The sequence below is a fragment of the Pseudophryne corroboree genome, chromosome 5 (genome assembly GCF_028390025.1).
Source record: "Pseudophryne corroboree isolate aPseCor3 chromosome 5, aPseCor3.hap2, whole genome shotgun sequence".
NCBI lineage: Eukaryota > Metazoa > Chordata > Amphibia > Anura > Myobatrachidae > Pseudophryne > Pseudophryne corroboree.
In genome coordinates, this window is record NC_086448.1 from 606,374,720 (window position 1) to 606,397,815 (window position 23,096).

Here is a 23,096-nt window from a genome sequence, read left to right on the forward strand (position 1 = left end):
AATCAATGGGTGCCCTACGGGCGCTCTTCACACCATCGTAAGGGGCTACGCCCCCTTAACCCATGCACGCCCTTGTGGCGTGCAATATTTTTATTATATAGAGTATTACCTCCAATCATAATTGTGTGAGTGGTTAAATATTGCATGGACAAAGGGCGTGCGATGGTTAAGAGGTGGAAGCCCCTTGCAACGGCATGAACAGCGCACGCAGGGCCTGATGAATCACCTAGTAGGTGCTGTGGTTGGGGGAGTGGCGGGCATGGGGGAGACGTAGATAGGGTCCGGGGGTGCCACAGGTGGGGGAGGGGGTGGTTGCAGGGGTGCCGCAGGTGGGGGAGGGTCTTGTGCGGTGGTACCGTGGGTGGGGGAGGATGCATGGGTGCCGCGGGTGGGGGTTCGGAGCCACCTTGGGTGGGGGAGGGGTGGGTGCAGGGGTGCTGGGGTGGGGGTCTGGAGCCACCGTGGGTGCTGGAGGAGGGATGTGGGGGTGCTGAAGATGGGACCGCGAGGTGCTGCGAGTGGGGGAGGGGCGGGTAATGTTTCTCCTGCTTCTCCTCCTGGAAGCAGCTAAGCTGCTGTCCTCCCCTTGGCAGTGGCTCTCCCAGAGACTCGCACAGCAGCCAAGCAGCCAGTCACTATTATTAGCGCTGGTGTCCCAACGTGCCGCATTACAGGGAAGAAGATGCACTCAATAAACTACAGCTCCTAGCAGGCCTTAGCACCGGAATGCTTCGGCACTAAGGGCTGCTGTTAGCTGTATTTTAATTAGTGCGTCTACTTCCCTGTAATGCGGCACATTGGGACACCGGCGCTAACAATAATGAGTGGCTAGCAGAACTGACTGACTCGCTGAATCAATGTAAAAGATGAGAGTGCTGTGCAGTGTCAGTGACACAGCACACCCACTGCACTGCACTGTCACCTTTTAAATTGATTTTTTCAGGCTGGCAGCCCAGGTGCTGTGTTTCGGAGTCAGGGAATCTGGGCGCGGCTGTGGCGGGGAGGCACTTCTGTGACATCACGCGCAGAGGAGGCTCCGGGACTCAGAGAGTATGCGCGCAGGGGGGGCTATGAAAGCCTTCCGCTTCGCCGCTTCCATACACATCTATGCCGGTGGCCCCAGCAGCTTTTGTTCCACCTGCGCCACGGCTAAGGAGTGGGGATTGTTGATGCCGGAGGGGGCAGGCGGACTGGCAGCAGGACATAGGCTGCTGCAGTAAAAGGATTCCCCCCCCCCCCCCATCTAGAGCACAGAGACTTGCTGCAGATGCAGTGGCATACCCACCAACCAGTGGTGCAAGTAGAAATATTTTCTTAGTGGTACTGAGTATCGAAAAATGGGCGTGGTCATGAGTTGTGAGGGGGCGTAGCCACATGCTGCTAGTGGGAGTGGCTACATTACACTAGCGGCGTGGCCACACGACACAGCCCCTTTTGTTTTATTTATCTGGAGGCAATGCTAAAGATATATAGTAATGCCTGCAGTATATTAGAAATATATAGTGATACCTTCAGTATAATAGAAATATATAGTAAAGCCCCTAATTTAATAACAATATATAGTAATGCTTCCATTATAACAGGAAAATACAGCCACTGTCACACTCCCAGTAACCCTGACAAAGTGGGAGGAGCCGTCATGCTGCCAAGCACCATGGTCTTGTTGCTTTGTGGCACATTGTAATTGTGGTAATGGCAAAGTGTGTGGTAGTGGGTACTGCGTACCCGCTGCCAAATTCGTAAGGGTACTCCGTACCCAAGCGTGCCCGCATACTTGCACCACTGCCTCCAACTGCACCTTTTTGGCAGGTGCAGTTATTATTTTTTTTTATGGTCTGTACCGATTTGTGGCTCTCCAAACTTCCATTGAAAGTATTGGGAAGGGGGTGTGGCCATGCCACTTTACCCGTGGCCATGCCCCCTTTTCAAATTTGTAGCGATTTTTATGTGTAAATTGTTGGAGGGTATGTTGCTGCAGATGCAGTGGGCCTATTTTGGGGTGTGGACCTGGAGATGCAGCTCCATCATCCCCATTGTTAATCCTGCTCTAGGAACACACAGCAGCCAAGGGGCAGAGCCTCTCATTGGATGTAACCTGTGTGGGAGGGCGTTTCTTGCCCAATCAGCTGGGGACTGGGTGTGATAGACCTGCTGCTAACCCAATGAGCGCTCCTATCCACGCCCAGCGTTGTACAGACAGGCACAGAGTCACAGATCTGTGCTATTATATAGGAGATTTCCCTGTATGATGTTGGAGAGAACTACTGTATATTGAGGTCTCCCCACCATTAAAATACCAAGATTGATAGTATTCCTAGGAATTTACACGGTCATTCCATAACTTCAGTATCCACACTTGTCCTTCATTTGGGACTTGACTTCATCAGATGGCAATAGACTACCGGACAGTACAAGCTCTGCTCCAGTTTTCCTTGTGCGGTGCACTATTTGGCTTACACTGATGAGGGATTAACCCTGCACTGTTTCTCAGCAGTGTACACTATAATATAATTACATTTTTTTGACATACAAATTCATCTACTTCCATCATAAAACTCTCAGGACCCTAGTAAATGTACAGGGCATCACACACATTTGTGGGAACTAGCCTTAACGTCTGACTTTGTAACCATTGTGATGTATTTATTGCTTACATACATTGTGCAGACGGACAGTAATCTCAATGTATGTCTTCATGGAAAGCACTTCATAAATAAACAAAAACATTCTGCATCTGTTAAGATTTAACAATTGAAAACAGACATTACTTTGCCATTTTATATTGTTTCCCACAAATCAGTGATGAACAAATGGTACTAATTAGTTGAATGAATTATTTTAGGACCCTGTTTGTTTCAGTAAATACATGTGCACATATGTCTTCAAAACAAAGTGATCCTAAATATAAATTAACAATTCCCATCTGTTTTATGATACTTATACCTTACAAGTATCTGTTATACAGTATATTTAATATGCACTGCAGTGGGTAGCTTTTCAATTTCTACTAAATTAATTTATACTATAGATAAAAAGAATAATTCAAGTTTAGTGTCATTATCTCTCTATTCATTTTATTTCTGTAATCTGTCCGTTTTTAAGGCACAACACTACTTTTATAATTAATAGAGAAGTTAATTAATACACAAATCCAAATCTTGTAGAGAAATTCCAGAAAATGTATATATATGTATATATATATATATATATATATATACATAGTGCATCCGGAAAGTATTCACAATGCTTCAGTTTTTCCACATTTTGTTGTGTTACAGCCTTATACCAAAATGGAATAAATTCATTTTTTCCCTCTAAAATCTACACACAATACCCCATAATGACAACGTGAAAAAGTGTTTTTGAGATTTTTGCAAATTTATTACAATTAAAAAACTAAGAAATCACATGTACATAAGTATTCACAGCCTTTGCTCAATTCTTTGTTGATGCACCATTGGCAGCAATTATAGCCTCAAGTCTTTTTGAATATGATACTACAAGCTTGGCACACCTATCTTTGGGCAGTTTCGCCCATTCCTCTTTGCAGCACCACTCAAGTTCCATCAGGTTGGATGGGAAGCGCTGTTGCACAGCCATTTTCAGATCTCTCCAGAGATGTTCAATCGGATTAAAGTCTGGGCTCTGGCTAGGCTACTCAAGGACATTCAGAGACTTGTCCTGAAGCCACTCCTTTGATATCTTCGCTGTGTGCTTAGGGTCGTTGTCTTGCTGAAAGATGAACCATCGCACCAGGCTAAGGTCAAGAGCGCTCTGGAGCAGGTTTTCATCCAGGATGTCTCTGTACGTTGCTGCATTCATCTTTCCTTCTATTCTGACTAGTCTCCCAGTTCCTTCCGCTGAAAAACATCCCCACAACATGATGCTGCCACCACCATGCTTCACTGTAGTGATGGTATTGGCCTGGTTATGAGCGGTGCTTGGTTTCCTCCAAACATGATGACTGGCATTCACGCAGCAACAAATAAATACAAAAATAGGGAATAACTACAAGAAAAAGGAAAAATGCAGCAAATTCAATAGTGGATCGTGAACAACTCCTGTTAAGGATATATCAGGGGTAATCCGGTTCAATGCATACAACTGGATATACAGTCCAAAGCCACAGTGATAGTGCATGAAGGATAATGGGGGGACTAATATAGAAATTTTGGACAGTCGTATTTTTGAGAGCTATAACTGCACAGGGATAAATGCATTAGAGAACGGGCAATTGGGTATGCTATTAGGTCAGTACCACTGAAAAAGATTTGGATAACAGGGGAATATGCCCTATCTAGATAGTGATGTTCTCTGGCCCCCAATATATGGGGTGATGAAGTCAAAGTACCAATATGCAGAGCCGGCCCTAACCAATATGATGCCCTAGGCAAGATTTTGGCTGGTGCCCCCTAGCACCACCGCTGGTTCCACCTCTGACTTTGCACCTCTTTCCCAGCACCATCACCCCTCACCCATAGCAGTCCTTATTTTGGTGCTTGTACCCCCTATATTTTAAATAGGAACAGTTCGCACATTTGGCGCACAGCCCAAAAAGGGGTGTGTTTTTGCTGGCAAGGGTCATGGCCACGCAATACTAACCCCAATTCCAATTACACCACACAGTACTGCAACTTTATTCACATTTTATCATGCAATAGTGTCCATAATTCATATTACATCCCACAGAAGTATCACTTTACCTTATAAACGTTACTCCTCACAGTAGAGCCCCTTATTCACATTACATCACACTGAATTGCCCTTTTTAACATTACACCACACCCTATTGCTCTTTATTCACATTAGATGACACAGTAGTGCCCTTTCTATACACAATGCCACATAGTAGAGCACCTTATACACATAATGCCACACATTAGTAATGCATTTATACACATAATTCCACACAGTAATGCCCCTTACACATATGAGACACATTATTAATGTCCTTATAAACATAATGTGCCTTACACATTATGACAACCTATATTAATGCCCTTTTACACATAATGTCCCTTACACATATGCTGCACATTATTAATGCCCTTATACACATAATGATACACACAGTGCCCCCTACACATTTGTGCCCATTATTAGTGCCCCTATACACATAATGACACACATACAGTAGTACCCTGTTATACATATGCCGCACATTATTAATGCCCTTATACACATAAAGACACACATAGGGCCCCTTTACACATATGTTGCACATTATTAATGCATTTTTACATGACACACATTATGCTCCTTACACGTATTGCACACACTACTGCACAATCAACCCACTCACATGCACACAGCACTCACACTGTGACCTCTGCCTCTGCTTGGATACAGATGTGTCCTCATAAATCTTGCCTCAATGCTAATGTCGGGCACCTTTTTTATGAAAATGCATCTTATTTGCATTGCTATATGGCTTGGATGCACAAGCAGCTTCTGCTGATTAAAATGATATGCAGCATGCCTATATACTGTGTGAGACTGTGGCTGTATCTGCATATGAAATGCTACACACAGAATATAGGCATGCCGCATATCATTTTAATCAGCAGAAGCTGCTGATGCCCCTAGGCATATCAAATGCCCTAGGCAATTGCCTAGTTTGCCTATGCTTATGGCCGGCTCTGCCAATATGTCAGTACTAAAACTAAAATGGTAGATCCAGGTACTGTAAGTTTCTCATTCAGGCCTAAAGGGTGGATAGTATTTAGAGTATATATCCATTTGGCTTCTAAACAGAGAAGTTTCCCCGACCTGTCGCCCCCTCTCAATGACATTGGAATATGGTCAATGACCATGTGTTTGAAATCTTGCAACGAGTGTCCTGCTTCCTTGAAATGGCAAGCCACCGGTTGTTCTGATGTTGTACCTGAAAGAGATGCTTTGATGGCTGATCTATGCAAGGCCATCCTTTCCCTAATGGTCCTTATGGTCTTTCCTACATAGCAAAGATTGCAGGGGCACCGAATTAAGTCGATGTACAAGTTAGTGCATGTTTGATGGGTATGTTTTTTTTCTTGATGTGGATGTTTAAATTCAGCGCCAATAAGCATATGTTTGCAAGTTGTACAGCCTAAGCATTGATAGCAGCCATTCTTCTTGCTAAGGAAGGAACTCGGTGTGGGTTTTTGATTGGACCAGCCCGTGATATCCGTCTTAATGATCATATCTCTAATATTTCGTCTTCGTTTGTAACATGTCATTGGACGTTTATTTTTGAAAGTAGGTAGTTTTTCATCAGTGGTAATGATTGGCCATAATGCCTTTGATGCTCGTGCAAGAACCTGACTGGACGTGTTGAATATTGTGGACCACGGAATAACGGGGGGGTAATTCCAAGTTGATCGCAGCAGGAAATTTTTTAGCAGTTGGGCAAAACCATGTGCACTGCAGGGGAGGCAGATATAACATGTGCAGAGAGAGTTAGATTTGGGTGTGGTGTGTTCAATCTGCAATCTAAATTGCAGTGTAAAAATAAAGCAGCCAGTATTTACCCTGCACAGAAACAAAATAACCCACTCAAATCTAACTCTCTCTGCACATGTTATATCTGCCTCCCCTGCAGTGCACATGGTTTTGCCCAACTGCTAAAAAATTTCCTGCTGCGATCAACTTGGAATTATCCCCAACGTCTTCACATTTCTTCACAGTTGATTGCAGCAAGGAGGCACGTGACATCCCTTTGACCCCGGCCTTTTGTGTACTCCCGCCCGTCTGCAGTGTTTGGGCGGGAGGAGGCTGATGGAAGGCAGCTGCTTTAGGAGCAAACATAAGTATAAAAAAACACACACAGAGTCTATCTCTCTCTCTCTCTCTCTCCCTGTGACGTAATGTATAAGACTACCACGCATAATGTGTATAAGGGGCATGACTACTGTGGCCATTATATGTATAAGCGGCATTACAACTGTGGTATTTTTCTTTAAGAGGCACAACTACTGTGGGCATTATGTGTAAGGGGCACTACTACTGTGGGCATTGTGTGTCTAAGGGGCACTACAGCTGTGGGCATTATGTGGATAAGCGGCGCTACTACTGTGGGCATTATGTGTAAGGGGCACTACAGTGGGCTTTGTGTATAAGGGGTACATTTTTAGGCATTGTGAATAAGGGGCACTACTGTATAAGGGGTACTACTGTGTAGCATAATGTGAAAAAAGGACACTACTACTATATGGTGTAATGTGAATCGGGCACTGTGTGCGGTGTAATGTGAATAAGATTGTGCTACTGTGTGGCATACTTTGTATTGGGGGTACTGTTGTGTGACCATACCACTTTCTTGTGAGACCACTCCATTTTGGTGTGCACTATTTCCTTATTAAATGTGTGAGGGCGCAAATTTCTAGTTTTATGGGGGGCACCGAACACCTTAGCAACGACCCTGATGGTATAGTATCAATAGGAGAGGTTGTAGAGTAGGAAGATGAGAAGAGTGTTGATACTTAATCTTCATTTGTGAGATCAAATGAAGAGAAAGTGCCAGAGGGTTCAGATAAGGAATTCAGTAGGGCACTGACTGAGGAAGAGTATACCATTTAATCTCGGATATTATCAATCTTGTCCTTGAAGTAGGAAGCAAGATCTTGCGCATTTACAGTCCCTGGTTGGTTGGGTGGGGGAGGGTTCAGAAGTGATTTAGATATATTAAAAAGTAATTTGGGATTAGAGGGTTGAGCAGAGATATGGGTTTGAAAAATATGTTTGGCAGTGTCCAGGACATTACGATAGGAGTGGTAGATAGTCTTATACATAAGGAAGTCACTTGGTGTACTAGATTTATGCCACTGACATTCAAATTTATGTGAGTTTTGTAGGTGTCTTGTTAATTTAGGGAGACACTGTTGACATCTAGCCTACGTGGAGTGTGATGGGTAGTTGGAGCCACTTTATCTATGGTTATTTCTAGAGTCTGGTTTCAGGTGTGATACAGCCATCTCAAGAGAAATGAATGTAGAAATCGGTGAGAGTAGTTGTAGAGCGATAAAAAAAAGTTCTTGAAAATTAATTGTGTTAATATTTCTGTAGGTTTGAGGAGGATTGGAGGACTTCAGTGATATGGAGTTTTAAGTAATGGAGAAGAGCATGCAGGTGATAAGGTTGTGAATTGAGAGAAGGAAAGGAGTGTTAGTGAATTCAGAAACTGAGCATAGTCTGGGGAACACAATATCAAGGCAGTGGCCCTCCTGATGACTAGAGAAGTCAGTCCATCAGGAAATGCCAAAAGAGCAGTTTGGGGGCATGAACAGCAGATTTCGAGCTATCAATAGCTATATTGAAATCAGCCATGATGATGGTGGAGATGCCAGAAGATAGGAAGTGGGGGAATTAGGCAGAAAGATCTTTTAGAAATTGCTTGGGTTGCCCAGGTAGGCGATAGATAGCTGCAAAAAGTAGACATAAGGGAGTGTAAATCTTGATAGAATGTACTTCAGATGATCTGAATGTGAGTGATGGAACCTATGGTAGATCTGTGTACGTGAAAGATTGGAATAGTAATAATGCAACCCCTTCTCCTTTACTGTTATCAGAGATGGAGATGTGTGAGAACTGCAGACCACTGTGTAGCAGTGCTGCAGGGGAGGCCATGTCTGATTGTGTAAACTATGTTTCTGTTATAGCCAGCAAGTTGAAGGTGTTAGATATGAAGAGGTCATGGATGGATGTTAATTTGTTACAAACAGAGCATGCATTCCATTTCCAGGCACATTTTAGTGATTTGGCGGGTGATGGGAGACATGTAATATTTATGAGGTTAACTAGATTTTTGAATTACTGCACATCAGGTGAATGTGAGAGGGGCAAAAGTGGTCGGGGCCTGGAATTTGGTGAAATGTCACCAGCTAAGGAAAGCAAGAAAGAGAGATAAATATAGTGGTAGGAGGTTTGGGAATGTTTTTCTTATGGTGACAGGTTGGCTATTACAGGTGGATATTATTGGTCATGAGTGTTGCAGGGAGAATGAAGGATGTAATTGCTGTGGAGCGATTACCATGGAGTGCAATGAAGAGCAATTTGTGGTACATGGTGTATTTGAAATAAAAAGTTATTTAGGCTGAGAGTGTAATGAAGTTGCAATTGTTAAAGTTAAACATTCAAATACCTGTTACTGGCCATCCTGTCCAAGAGGTAGATATGCTCTTTCCAGTTAGCAAAAGAAAAGTGAACAAACTGCACCATTGTGATTTACAGTATATTGGAATAATTTTTGCAGCATCAAATGTATTTTATTTACAGTAGCTGCAAAAATGGTGAAACTATGGATGTGCTTATTACTAACTTTTAATATTTGTCTATTGTTAAGGAATATCTTATGGTAAGGAGAAGCCTTGTATGTGTTTTATATCACAAAGTATAACTTATATTTATTAATATTGACATATTTAATATCAACGTAGCACAGTGAGCTTTTATTGTTTAATTTTTGTAAATAAATTGTGCCACAATGATCCTTAGACAAAAAGTCTCTGCTGATATGCAAAATGTGTCCTAGCTAGATACAGATGAGCACTTCCATCTCTGACCAGGCCTATACCACTATATAATTCACAAACTAGTGCTATTTGCTTAAACAAACACAAATCTATCAGCAACTTAAACCCCAATATACTGTAGTGAGGATAAATAATGGCTGTGCTCATACATAATTTCTGCAGTCACACCAAACAGACCCTCTTGATGCGCCAGATCCTGTACAGCTCTCCTAGCATCAGCATTGCTGCTGACAATGCATATTAAGTCACAATGCAACTAGGACTCATCAGGATACTGTACTGCTTAATTTGTTATATTACACTTATAAATCTGTGCACAACTGTGTCTCTAAATCTGTATACGAAGTCCTACGATGCAGCAGCTGCAGTTTTTTCCACGCCAGGTTCCGCTGTGCTCCATAAACAGACTTACAGATATACAAAAGTGTTGCATAGAAAGTTAATCAGCACACTCTTTTGGTTCATCTTAGTCGCTATGCATTACAATTAAGATGCATTTTTGTCAACAAAAGATACCCGACAGTAGCAGATTTGCACAGGACCTGGCAGCTCACACGCGCCAGGTATCCCATACTGCATGACATATTGAGGTTAGATGTATGAGAAGACATCTCTATTTTCTCGTATTTTCAGTTACCAAACCTACACGTTTAAATACTGTTTACTTCACAATATCACATTGTGATCATATACACCTATCAGCAATAACATTAAAACCACTGGCAGGTAGGAAGCAATAGGTGATTACATTGCCACTAATGATATCCCCGACACCCCTAAGGTAACGGCCTGGGAGTCACACAAGTGTGTAATATGGGGTAAACTTATCCAATTGGGATCGTACTTGACAACACAGCGTCTAGCTGCTAGGGATTCTTTGTTGCAGAAGATGCAAGCCCTTCGACTTCTGCATAAATCTTCCCTTTCTGCTGAAGTTCTTCAATCCTTCATAAATGCACGCAAGGACCTCGATACTCTCATGCCAGGGAAAATTTAATCGAATGCCTGTAAATGCCTTAGTCGGTATTTTCTCTGGGGCAATAAGCTGGGCAAGATGTTAGCCAAGTCATTATGTGCTCAACGTGTGGCCACATTTATTGCCCAAATAAAATCTCATACTGGGTCTGTTTGTAATCCATGAGGGACATAGCTGTGGCCTATCTATCTTTCTACTCCCAATTGTATAATCTATGAGACCTGACTGGGGAGGTGGCCGAGTTGTCTCGGAATGCATCTATTAAAGCTTATCTTGCAGAGGTTTACTTTCCTACACTCTCATGGGGGAAGGTGGAGGCCTTGGAGGCACCATTTACCTTAACTAAATTAGAGGAGGAAATTAAATCTGCCCCAAATGGTAAAAGCCCAGTCCCAGATGGTTAATCTGTTGCATATTATAATATTTTAAGATGTTTGGTGATGTTGTCACTCCTCCTGTCATGATTTGATGCACAGTGTTACCTGCTTCAGGTGATGACTGGTGTCCAGCGGCTGCAACTCTGGGCTGGAACTGAAGAGGCTGTATATAGCTCTTTTGCATTGGGACTTGGGTTGCAATGAGAACTATATATTTCAGGTAATGAACCACCACTGGTTCTATTCTGAACTGGCTACCGGCTGAGGAATTATATCTGAACCGTATTGGCTACCGGCAGGAGAATACAGCTGGACCGGACCGGCTACTGGCTGAAGAGACACTGCTGGACTGGACTGGCTACTGGCTGAGGAATATAGCTGAACCGGACTGGCTACCGGCTGAAGAGATGCTGCTGGACCAGACTAGCTACCGGCTGAAGAGATGCTGCTAGACCAGACTGGCTACCAGATGAGGAATACAGCTGGACTGGCTACCGGCTGACGAGATGCTGCAGGACCAGACTGGCTACTGGCTGAGGAATACAGCTGAACTGGACTGGCTGCTGGTTGAAGAGATAATGCTGAATCGGACTGGCTACCGGCTGTAGAGATGCTGCTGGACTAGACTGGCTATCGGCTGAGGAATACAGCTGGCTACCGGCTGAAGAGATGCTTCTGGACCGGACTTGCTACCAGCTGAGGAATACTGCTGAACCGGACTAGCTACCATCTGAAGAGATGACACTGGACCTGGTAACTGCACAGAAGACAAAATGCAGGATCACTTGTCACACATACAATGTAACTAGTTGCACAGGCCCAGAAAGCTGCAGCTGGACTTCCTTCAAACCCCTTGCTGTCCTGTAACAATGCTGCAGTCAGGATTCTGTGCACCTGTGTAATCTGCCTGGGAAGATGCTGCAGTTTGGAAACTAGCTTGCACAGCAAACACTGGAGTCCCTGGGAACCCTGCAGAGGATCATCATAGCTTGCCAGACACTGGTGCTGTCCTGTCAGAGGACCCGATGGACCCCCCGCCGCACCTGAATTGACACTGGTGAGTGTTTAGGACACTGATGCTGGTCGCGCATCCTGACCTTTGATGCTTCATACATTTTACCAGGTGTTGGATCATTCACCTTTCTACCCCCAATCTCTCCTTGCCCATATCTCAGTTATACCTAAAGAAGGTAAGGATCCAGCCCAGTGTTCTACCTATAGACCCATGTCCCAATTGAATCTCGATGTAAAGCTTTTTGCCAGACTAATAACCAATAGCTTGAAATTGCTTCTCTCCAATTTAATTCATTCGGACCAGGTGGGATTTGTTCCTGGTCCTGAGGCTAGCACAACACCATCTAGATTTGATGTATGTGGCTTCCACTCGGAATATACAAGGTAGATATTTAAAACATCGCGCTGTGTGTTACTGATTTTTTTGCTTTCATAAATATAGGCAGTATTGAATTATATATAAATAAAAATATAAACATATATTATAAGAGTGGCTCTGTATTCACTATATCCACTCGGAATGCCCGACTATATAGTGCTACTCTCAACTGATACAGAGAAGGCATTCAGTAGGGTGAATTGGAATTTCTAATGGGCATGCTGGAACACCTGGGCCTGGGGCCGATAGGATTAAGACCCTTTACTCATACCCCTCAGCCCATGTGCAAATTAACTGGGACCTATCTGACCCTGTCCTGATCTCAAATGGTACTCATCAGGGTTGTCCCTTATCGCTACTGGTATTTGTCCTTTGTATGGAAATGTTAATATAACGGGTTTGACTATTGGTGATCGGGTATAAACGCTTGCCCTCTTTGCCGATGACCCCCTAGCTCTGGTCTCTAATCCTCTAAACCTTCTTGCTGAATTCAGACATTTTTGGGCTCTTTCCAATGATAAGGTAAATCTGTCTAAATCAGTGACTCTAAGCCTCAAGTAAGATCAGACAAGTCTTTGGGTCCTCCAATCTATCTCTCCATTTTTGTAGCATCCAACGTGGCTTAAATATCCTGGGGTAATATTGCACAGGAACCTTTCCCAGTCTGTCTTCTCTAATTTTCCTCCACCAATGATAAGGCTCCATTCAGACCTCATCGCCTGGGGTACGAAGAGAATTTCATGGGCAAGGTGGGTTGGAGTCATTAAAATGAACATCCTACCTAGAGTACTATATCTCCTGCATACTCTTCCCATTGTGATCCCTGGTGCCTGGTTTATCACCTTTCACAGCAAAATTAGAGATTTCATTTGGAGGGGTCGCAGGCCTCGGTTTAAGCATGAGATACTATATAGAAGGAAGCACTAAGGTGGCCTACAACTACCCTCTTCCTTTCTTACTATCATGTCGTTCTTCTCACGAGAGTTATGGAATACCTCATTCCATAACTCTCGGGAGAAGAACTACATGATAGTAAGAAAGGAAGAGGGTAGGTCTTATAGAAAGCAGTTGGGTCGATATTGAATTAGCCTCTCTTCCTTCTGTACATCCAGAGTTGCCTTGGCTTTTCGGTCTTCCCTCCAAATCCTTACCCCCTTTTGGGGCCTACTATCTCCTGCTGGCACCGTCTACGTGCTCAACCACTCCTCTCACCCTCTCCTTCCCCTCTTACCTCATTGTTTGGGAATCCAGCTTCTCCTCCTGGAATCCCGCCTACTTCGTTTTAGTTGTTGTGCTTATGGGATAATACACTCGTCTGGTATAATGAGTTTCCCCACAATCCAAGCTAAATAAAACTACCAGATAATGGAATATGGAGGCATCTACAGATTAAACATTTCCTAATGGGTTTATGTGCCCCTGTGGATTGTAGACGTGTGACCACTCCATTTGACAATATGTGCCTTTCACAATCATACCCATGTCACTGCTTTCCTATATATATAAGTTAGTAATTGCCCAGGTTTTTTCCTCTAGGCCTAAATTTATGTGTGATTGGGTATCTGATCTGAAGGGTTTCGTGGGTGATGACAACTGGTCAAAAATGCTCAGTTACGCATTTTCTAGCTCAACAAATATGTTGGTGATGGAAACGCATTACAAAGTACTCTCCTGCTGGTATTGCTGCCCTAATCTGCTGGCTAAAATGTATCCTGGACTCCCTAACACTTATTGGAGATGCATGGCAGCTTGCGGCACTCCTTTACACATATAGTGGGAATCAGGGACGTGTGGTGAGTTACAGTAAAACACTCAGGAGGCACTGGCTAGCGCCAGAGACAGATTTATCCGCAATATATGAGCATATGAGAAAGGGTACATCTGGGCATTATACACAGGTGCAGCAGTATAAACCCCTGGAAATTTGGAGAGTTTTGATCAGAGAGAGTGCAGAAAAGATAGAGACTGCCTCACCTGCCATAGACTTTTTGCTCCAGAGTTTTGCTATACATATGATTAGAATAATACAAAGAAGATATTTCAAACATATTCTTTGTATTTTTCATACACTTTATACAGTCAAAACTCTGGCACAAGCATTATTATGACAGGAAAGGATCTGCCTCACTTGTCTCACCCCACTGCACGTCACTGGTGGGAATGTCCTCTCCTTCAACATTTTTGGCATAAGGTGATAGAAACGTAGAAGTCAGAAAGTCTAATTCTTCAGGAAGACTTGCCCTTATGCCCTAGTTTTTGGTTGCTGAATCTCCTACAGAGGCCTCAGTCACAATATAAAAAGACACTGCTTCGTCATATTCTTAGTGCCTCTAAGGCAGTCATACCAGTACACTGGAGGATCAGTTTTCTATGACACAAGGCTGTGAGGCTTCTTTTTTCTTCTTTCTCTCTTTCTTCTCTTCTCTTTTCCCTGTCTTCTCCCTTCTTGTTTTTTTCTTCAACTTTTTTCTCTAAATTCTTTCCTTCTCATTTTCTTAATCTGTTCTTGACACTAATATACGTGCTGAGTTTTGAAACAGTATTTATTTTTTAGACTAGAGAAATGCACCGTCAGTTTATGCAAAACGAAACATTATAGAAATTTCGATTTATTTTTTTTTGTACACAGCATGTGTACTTTGTGAATTGTTATTTTGTTGCTTATTCTACATCTTATTTTCTCTGTGCTCTCCATTCTATTCTACGATATGTTCACTGTATTTTGTATTACTGATTGATAAGCAATAAATTCATTAGCAAAAAACAAAACAAAAACATTGACAGGTGAGTAAATAACATTGATTATCTTATTACAATGGCACTTGTCACCAGGTGTGATACAGATGTCTTCTTTTAAATCACTGCCACAATGTTGTGTACGCACAGGCATAGGTATCGTGGCAATACTGTGCTGTGACATGCTGCGTATGCTCACACCCACGGGCCCAATACAATGTGTTTGGATCAAGGGTGCAAGCATATGCATTGCCCCAAGGATTCTCGTAAGTCATACACCATGATGTGTATGCAACGGAGCAGTGATGTAAAAGGACACGTGTATATTAGGCAGCAAGTGGAGAGTTGGTTCTTGAAGTTGATGTGTTGGAAGCCAGAAAGCAGGATGATATGGAGTCTGAGCCAACCATGTATTAGTAGGAAGAACTCCTTTGAGTAAGAAATGGTATAGCCTGTATTCAGTTAGCTTTGGTAAGAACAAGCCAAGAGCTGAAGTATAAGAATGGATGGCAGCTGATGCTAACCCTACTTTGTATGTGCTAGCCAAATAATCCTACGCCAGATGAAGGACAGGAGGTGATCTACTGTAGCGGTATTAGCAGTAGTACACTGTGCATTAAAGTGTATTCTTAAATCCACATATCTGGTCATTTTGCCTGTACTTAATCATTGATAAGGGTTTATGTAGTAAAGTCAATATCGAGTCTATTAGTAGTGCAAGAATGTTGCTATTCACATGCACTGTGGTAACTTGTCCCATAGATCTGGAGTTCCCTGGTTTTGGAGACTCCCAGAGGAAGTTTGGGCCCTTAGTGCAACTGGCTGATTATTAGCAACCATACCCTGGATAGCCAGAGAGAATAAACAAGGATTAACTGGGGTAACTGCTCTACTTTGAGTTTGTGCAGTGTCTTCAGCAGAAGGGCAGGTAAGAGAATGACATATGGGAGAAAAATGTCTGACCGTGGTAAAACATTTCATCCCTTTTGTATGCAACCTGTTTCCATACTCTGGATAAAATCATGTAAAGGTTTAAACTATTGTTTTAAATATTAGGTTCTACAAGATATCACAGTTTTTTTTGTCCAGGCAAAATTGCACTGCAATGTCCCAAAAAAGGATGAGATAAAAAGGTCCGATCTCTTGATGGACAAAAAGAGTCAATGTGTAATTTTGTCTGACTATGTGTAATTGTTGCATAGTAAATGTCTTGGTAGATTCTGTGATTTTCCGCAGTACACATGGACATAGAAGAAACCTGGGTGTAAGCTGTAAGGCCTTAATTTTTCCAATAACATTGTCTATCTCCCTTAAATATACAATATATTCTGACATTGGTCTATTAAAGAAGCATAATTCTGAACAACTGTCCACTTCACTGGTGGAACCAAATTAGAGAAAGAAGTGGTATCTACTAAGAATACCCACATTGTTGTTTCTGGTACAGAATGAAAACAGATTTTGAATCATTCATAGACAAGCCAATCCTGGCCATAGACTAATTAACATTTTCTTGGTCTGAATGTATCAGCAGCATATTGACTAAGTATATTATACAGTGGACTCCTTTCTGATGAAGGAGAGACACCACTACTTTCACGGACAATGTGAAGGTGTGCAGTCAGCTGAAAACAGGTGGCCTTCCTAGTAAAATATTACAATTGTTTCCCTTGGTTTGGGTAGATTTAGACAGATTGGAAAGACCCCGACAGGTTGATTTTGATGCAAAACCAATTTCTGTTAAAAGAAAAATTTATATTTGCTAGCTGTTTCATCTTGAACCTTCTCACATATATACAGCATATATTACGTGTGTGTGTGTGTGTGTGTGTGTGTGTGTGTGTGTGTGTTCAGTGCCTTCATGTTTACACTGGTCTGAATAACCCATCTGACTTATTTGATATGATTAAATGACTCGTCCAGCCATTGATGCCGGTTATGACAACTCTTTATTTCCCTGTTGCCAAGATACAGACAAGTCCCTGTCTAGTAAGTGGCTGCAATTCCAGAAAGGAAATCAGGAGAAGAATCAGTCTGTTTTAAGTTATTTTTAGGAGCCATCTGTCTGAGAATGATCTGCATGTTTTGTACTTGACTTTACCTATAAAATATGGGCTGAAGCGGTCTGCATCAACTAGATCAGCAGTGGCCAACCTGTGTCTCTGGAGCCGCATGCAGCTCTATCCTTTTTGTGATACAGCTCCGCCACCTGCTCCCGTATCCGGCACTGCTCCCAATGTCAGCATGACTCCTCTGGCAGGCACGCAACTTCTCAGAGGAGACTTAGGAGGCGACAGCACTGCTCCTCTCCGTGCGCGATGTGACATCATCACATTGCATAATGAGAGGCAGAGCTGCCTGGGAGTCTCTGCAAAAATGAGGATGCTGGCATAGTGAGCCAGGCGCTCCCACTGACCACCACTGAGGCAAAGGAGTATATATGTATGTACTGTATAGTTAGTAACTGTACATTTTAAAACAAATCTTATACACAACCAATATATAGATATACAGTGGGTGTGCATACGGGACTCCGAACTTCAGTAAGAGACCAGGAGGCACAGAGTGAAGGATGGGAGGCTAAGAGGCACAGAGTAAAGGGTAGAGGCTGTGAGGCACAAAGTGAAGGGGGCAGGCTGTAAGACACAGAAGTGGGATGCTGAGAGGCACAGAGTGAATGGTGGGAGGCAGAGAGGCACAGAGTGAAGGGGAGAGGCTGGCATGTTTCAGTGTATTTTATGTGGATCTGGATTGTTTCAGTGTTTCTCACCCCCATTGTGACTAAAAACAGGGGTGTGATACATGTTCATGCTTCTACAAACATCATACCAAAGGCAGGCAGACAAAAATGGTGTGAGCCCTTGTGCCAATTAGACCACGCCCCATTTTTTTTTTTTGCACGCACGCTTTTTCTGCGAGCATGATACCGGCTTTTTGACTTGGCTACACATATTTTTGGGTTCTTCCCCTTTCACTGGTTGGACAGCTGTAAGGAATATGTCAGAGACACAGACCCAGCCTCCTCCTATGTCTGTGCTGTAGAAAAATCTACCTGAGGTCAGGGGCAAATTTAGAGGTAAGGTCGCACCTAGGCACAACATTATCAGTCGCCCCCCATCGTGACACTGCCCCCTTCATGTTGGGTTCTCCTACCTGCCAAAGCAGCACCAACCTCACCTTTCCCCCCTCTTTGCCACCACATTTACAGATTAATGTCCCCTCACCAATTACAAAATAAAAAAAGTCATAATGCTAAAAAAAAAAAAAAAAAAAAACAATCACCTGCCCTTATCTCACAATGGCCCCCATTTATTAACGAGTTTCCTTGCTGGAAACTTGTTTTTGTTGGTAAATGGGACCAATTGCTACTTAACAAGGCTAATAGAGCTGTTAACTAGCAGCGCTATTAGCCTTTCATATTCCCTATACTGCGGCCATATAAACTGTATTTAAGAACGATCGCTATTTCTGAAATAGCGCTCGCTTACCTGAAATGGCTTCGTCTGCTCCGGGCAGACGTTATGGACACTGCTGCAGCGGTGTCCACACTGCGCTCCATATCCCCCCTCGAACAGCAATCCTGACATGCAGCACGCCTGTCGGGTTGCTGTAGAGACAAGATAACTGAAATGGCCGCCGCGTCCGGAAATCACTACCGCGCATGTGCCGGGAATTAGCATTAATCGGCGCAATAGCGGTAGGAGGCCGATCCGGGGACACAGTTCATTCGTCAGCGCTGATGTAAGGTAAACATCAGCGCTGACACGGCAAATACTGCATTTGCTCGCCATGGCATAGGCTCTTCTTAAATAGAAGAGTGCGATGCCACTATACCACGGCGAGTGAAAATGGTATTTACCACTTCACTTAGTGCTGCTTGATAAATGGGTGCCACTGTGCCATCAAACCTGGGCATGTGCCTCACGTGCCTAGTGAGAAATGCATCGCTGCCTGAGGGGTGGGCTTAAGCAGTCACGTGACCATCAGATCAGAAAGCAGGTGTTCAGCCCCGCCCTCCACTGTAAGTACAAGCTTAGTGAAATTTATTTTCACTTTAGATTGTTTCAGTGGTAATCGATAGGTTTGCTCATCCACACACTAGTTGTTGCTAGGAGCTAAGAATCCTTATGAACAAAGACAGCTGCTGTATGTTCTGAGAGGGAAAGTGTGGATGGACTGCACTGGTCTTGCTAGCAGTTGTTGTGTCTGGTGATCCACAGCAGCTAGTGTTTATCTCCACCCTCATAGCAGAGAATTTATACTCTATATGTTTACTTGTAGCATGTTCAATTCAGCATACCATTCACTTTATGAAAACAGCCAATCCCATGCATCCAATCCAATCCATGGAATTACTAAATCTGACAGTTGTGCATTCCAGCCTTGTTCCAGCGCTCCATTGCCTTTGTGATTAACTGTATACTGTATACATACCCTCCAACATTTTACACATAAAAATCGGTACAAATTAGGAAAGGGGGCGTGGCCACAGGTAAAGGGGAGGTGGTCGTGCCCCTTTTCCTGTACCTTCAATGGAAGTTTGGAGAGCCAATAATCAGACCATAAAAAAAGGTACTGTACCTGCTAAAAAGGTACAGTTGGAGGGTATGTATATAACCTTAAAGCCCCCATACTTCTGCGACTAATTGATTATTTATTTATTACCAGTTATTTATGTAGCGCACACATATTCCGCAGCGCTTTTACAGAGAATATTTGACCATTCACATCAGTCCCTGCCCCAGTGGAGAGTAGAATCCATATTCCCTATCAAATGTACACACAGACACATTCATGCTAGGGTTAATTCTGTTGGGAGCCAATTAACCTACCTCAATAATCTGATCCCATGAATCTGGGTCGGGTGAATTGTGGATATTCAACATGTTGAAAGATCTCAATTCCCCAATCCCACCTGAAAATGATCAGGATAGGCAAATCAGGGATTTTTAACAAGAAGAATTAACACGATTCCCCAACAGATTGACAATCATAAATGGCCGCCAATCAGAAATGCTGATCGGAATTTCAGGGAGATGGGGCTTTTTAGCTATTGTTAACAATGTGTCCCTCACTTTGACTTCTGTGGCTACTACAGTTCATCTTGGCTGTTCCACTGCAAATAGCTGCAGCTTGTTATCTTGCTTACTGGCTCCTATACTGGTCCCTGCTTAATTTGTGATTTTCATGCCAGAGATTACCGTGCATTCCAGCATTGCCAACTTTATTTGATGTAAATTTAAACAATTCTTATAAATTGCAATCTAACTTTATCCCTGTGTTCTACATTAAAAGGGCAATGACATTTCCTTCACAATTCATATTTGGATATTAGCAACTTTAATGAAACTGCCCCATTGCTAGAAAAAAACACCCAGGTCAGCTGTTGTATCTGTATTCATGTTGTGATACTGTTAGTACATATTTCATTTGCAGAAAGGTTTCTTTCGGTAGAGAAGGTGACTCGTCCTCTCCGTGTACTTGTAATTGGTAATGTTTGGTAAGGTAGCAGTGTTTTGAGTTAAAACATGTCACTGCCAAACAACCAATAAAAATGTCAGGCTTAATCAGTAATATAAAGCAGATCTTTACACAGGGGTATGTAAGTACCTCTCATCAAACACTGCTTCTGGTCTGGATACATTTACTGGCCAGACATGTTAATGACTAATTGCATATATTTTGCACTCATTTGTCTTTTTTTGCTATGGTGTTTTTTCTACAGTATGATGAAAACATTTTTATAGTACAGTGTTTCACAATATTTCCTCATTGCAGAGAAACTGTTTGAAATAAAGTGTTCAAAAAGCCTAGTTACGCCCCTGGTATGCACTTTTCATAACTGATATCCTCAGACATACCCTCATTGCAGGTCAGAATGATTACAATTAGTGGTAATGTGTGATTAGAATGCTAATGTGACATCGTAGCCAAGCAGCACAATTCCATGCCACCTATTATAACATGGAGAAGCTGTTGTCCATTGAGTTAGGGATATTGCCACTGCTGACGATCGCATTCTGGGGGCCGCCCAGCATGCTAATCTCTGTCCTGCGCAGTGGCGTGCGGTGAGCTCAGTGGCTGGTGAGGCACTGCAGCCATAATGTCTGCTGTGTCCCGCCGATGCGCGCCACCGCACCCAAGCCAATGCCTGCTACCACCGCTGTCCCTGGGTCAGTGGGAGACAAAGAAAGGCAGTGGGCGATTCCAGGGAGAAGGAGTGGGTGACAGCAGTGGGTGATGCTAGGGAGAGGGTGATAGGGAGAAGGTGTTGCCAGTGAGAGGGTGATAACAGTGGGTGACGCCAGGGCAAGGATGACAGCAGTTTGTAACAGGGAGAGGGGGACAGCAGTGGGTGACGCCAGGGAAAGGAGGATGCCAGGGAGCTGGTGACAGCAAGAGGGTCACAGGGAGAGGGTGACAGCAGTCTGTGCCAGCTGTGGGTCACAGGGAGAGGGTGACAAGAGGAGGTTGATGCCAGGGAGTTGGTGACAGAAGAGGGGGAGAGGGTGACTGCAATTGGCACCAGCTGTGGGTAATGGAGAGAGGGTGATGCCAGGTAGATGGTGACAGCAGTCGGTGCCAGCTGTGGGCAACAAGGAGAGGTTGACAGGGAGAAGTTGACGCCAGGTAGTGAGTGACAGTGAGAGGGTAGAGCAGTCTGTGCCAGCTGTGGGTAATAAAGAGAGGGTGACGACAGGGAGAGGGTGACAGAAGTCGGTGCCAGCTGTGGGTGACGGGAAGAGGGTGATGCCAGGGATAGGGTGGCAGGGAGAGAGTGACAGCAGTCGAGGCCAGCTGTGGCTGACGGGGAGAGGGTGACAGCAGTCAGTGCCAGCTGTGGGTGATGTCGAGAGGGTGACGCCAGAGAGAGGGTACCAGCAGTCGGTGCCAGCTGTGAGTGATGTCGAGAGGGCGACGCCAGGGAGAGGGTGACAGTGAGAGGGTACCAGCAGTCGGTGCCAGCTGTGGGTTAGAGCAGTCGGTGACAGTGAGAGGGTGACAGGAAGAGGGTGACGCCAGGGAGAGCACATTACTGTCCCACTCTACCAGCAGTATAGAATACAACAGGAGTACAGCCCTGAGCCTTGGGTCACTGATAAAGCATGGGTGAACTCAACCCATTATAAACTAAATTACCCACCACTCTCCCCCGCCGCAGCCCCCGCCGCACACAGGTGTGCGCAGCACATTTTATTAGGGGGTGCACCATCGTAGAGGCGTGTCTAGTACCACCTACCTACTGGGCATGTCTAGCAACACCTATCGGGCGTGTCTAGCACCACCTACTGGCATTCTTTTCTATTCAATATGCACCTTACCTATATGGTGGTTTCTCATATCGGGGAACCTCTGAAGAAATGTATCCTTCCTGGGCAGACAGTGTCTTCAGTCGGTGATCACTATTCCTGTAGGAGATCACATGATCCGGAAGATGCCTGTTTGTGTAGGAATATAACCAATGTCATCATCATACAACAGAGGTTCACCCAGACTCGTGTCACCTCCTTCCCGCTGCATCTATCAGCCACGCCATTACCCCTTCCCTGCATCTCTCAGCCACACCATCATCTCCGCCCTGCGTCGTCTCTCAGCCACACCATCATCTCCTCCCTGCGTCGTCTCTCAGCCACACCATCATCTCCCATCTGAATCTCTCGCAATACCCCTCACTTTGTCTCTCATTCTCCCCACTTCACTCTGTGCCTCTGAGCCTCCCACCCTTCTGTCGGGTGGTCTTCTGTATGCCGAATGTCGGGATCCCGGCACACAGTATACCGGCGCCGGAATCCCGACACCCGGCATACCGACAACTATTCTCCCTCGTGGGGGTCCACGACCCCCCTGGAGAGAGAATAAAATAGTGTGGCGCGCATAGCGCGCCACCGTGCCCGCAGCGTGGCGAGCGTAGCGAGCCCGCAAGGGGCTCCTTTGCGCTCGCCACGCTGTCGGTATGCCGGTGGTCGGGCTCCCGGCGCCGGGATGCTGGACGCCGGGAGCCCGAGCGCCGGCATACCGTACAACACCCCTTCTGTCTGTGCCTCTCAGTTGCCCGACCTTCACTGTCTCTCAGCCTCATCAGTGGAGTTGGTGGGCCCAGCAGA

The 23,096-nt window shown here is 44.3% G+C and overlaps 1 protein-coding gene across 6 annotated transcripts in view; it reads left to right on the forward strand.

The window, feature by feature from the left end:
* PIEZO2 (piezo type mechanosensitive ion channel component 2) overlaps positions 1-23,096 on the forward strand; it is a 648,659-nt gene that overhangs the window by 380,637 nt on the left and 244,926 nt on the right. The window lies entirely within an intron of this gene.